Source organism: Schistocerca gregaria, chromosome 4, assembly GCF_023897955.1.
Source record: "Schistocerca gregaria isolate iqSchGreg1 chromosome 4, iqSchGreg1.2, whole genome shotgun sequence".
NCBI lineage: Eukaryota > Metazoa > Arthropoda > Insecta > Orthoptera > Acrididae > Schistocerca > Schistocerca gregaria.
This window is the reverse complement of record NC_064923.1, coordinates 175,979,818-175,981,549: the sequence shown is the minus strand read 5'-3', so window position 1 is coordinate 175,981,549 and position 1,732 is coordinate 175,979,818. Positions and strand designations below refer to the sequence as shown.

Below are 1,732 nucleotides of genomic sequence, written 5' to 3'. Positions count from 1 at the left end.
CGGAATTTATCAGCGCTCTGATTAAGCCGCAGACGTTCCATTTGCATTTTCCGCTGAGGGGCTTTCAGCGGCCGGCTGGCGCGGCTAAATGATTTGTAAACTGGCGGGCCCTGCGATTAGTCGTCTCGGCGTGCGTGCCTCTGCGACGCATTACACAGGCGCGTCCCCGGAATTACCTCCGGCGTCGGCTTTGTGGGCGCCGCGTGCCGAACTCCCACCCGGGGCTAATGGTATTATTACCCAGAGCTGCGACGAGGCCGCAGGCTGCGGTGGAGCGGTGACGCTGTAGGCCGCGGGGGTTGAGTCTCGCCTGCAGGTAACAGCTGCAGCAGGCTAAGTGGCACCTCATTCAACGCCAGCCAAACGTGTGACGTGAAAACGCCCTACAACTAGGGCAGAAGGAAACATACAGAGTGAGCATTAAGTTACAAAATGACTTGCTTGGTGGGCAAGTATTTGGGTACCACTTATCAACTTTGGCATCTGACTGCGTCTAAAACACGGAACCACATTTCAGTTTCACTATTGTAAAATATACTGAACAGCCAAAGAAACTGGTACACCTGCCTAATATCCTGTATGGCTCCCGCGAGCACACAGAAGTGCCGCAACACGACGTGGCGTGGACTCAACTAACGCCTGAAATAGTGCTGGAGGGAACTGACACCATGAATCCTGCAGGCACTCCGTCTGCAGGCCACAAGTGGCCCATCGAGACCATCCGACCGCCGTGTCATTCTCAGCTGAGAATGTGGATAGGAGGAGCGTGTGGTAAGCACAGCGCTCTCCCGGTCGTTATGATGGTTTTCTTTGACCGGAGTCGCTACTATTCGGTCGAATAGCTCCTCAATTTGTCCGAAAAATGGCAACAGCACGTGGCGGCTGGATGGTCACCCATCCAAGTGCCAGCCACGCCCGACAGCGCTTAACTTCGGTGATCTCACAGGAACCGGTGTATCCACTGCGGCAAGGCCGTTGCCTCTATGAATCCTGCAGGGTTGTCTACAAATCCGTAAGAGTACGACGGGGAGGAGATCTCTTCTGAACACCACGTTGCAAGGTATCCCAGATATACTAAGTATTGTTCATGTCTGGGGAGTCTGGTGACTAGTGCAAGTGTTTAAAAGCAGAAGAGTGTTCCTGTAGTCACTCTGTAGCAATTATGGACCTATGGGGTGTCGCATTGTCCTGTTGGAATTGACCAAGTCCGTCGGAAAGGACAATTGGCATGAATGGAGGCAGGTGATCAGACGGGATGCTTACGTACGTGTCACCTGTCAGAGTCGTATCTAGACGTATCAGGGGTCCCATATCACTCCGACTGCACACGCTCCACACCATTACGGAGCCTCTACCAGCATGAACAGTCCCCTGCTGACTTGAAGGGTTCACGGATTCATGAGGTTGCATCCATGACCGTACACATCCATTCGCTCGATGCAATTTGAAACGAGACTCGTCCGACAAGGCAACATGTTTCCAGTCATCAACAGTCCAATTTCTCTGTTGGCGGGCCCAAGCCAGGTGTAAAGCTTTGTGTCGTGCAGTCTCTTTTCCGATCCGCATCGATGTCGGAGATTTGATGTTTTACCGGATTCCTGAAATTTCTTGGCACACTCGTTAAATGATCGTACGGGAAAATCCCCACTTCATCCCTACCTCGGAGATGCAGTGCCCCATTGCTCGTGCGACGACTACAGCACCACGTTCAAACTCACTTAAATCTTGATAA

At 52.5% G+C, this 1,732-nt stretch overlaps 1 pseudogene; it reads right to left on the bottom strand.

Moving 5' to 3' along the window:
* Window positions 1-863: 863 nt before the first annotated feature.
* LOC126268317 (5S ribosomal RNA) lies at window positions 864-980 on the bottom strand (annotated as a pseudogene).
* Between the last annotated feature and the right edge of the window lie 752 nt (window positions 981-1,732).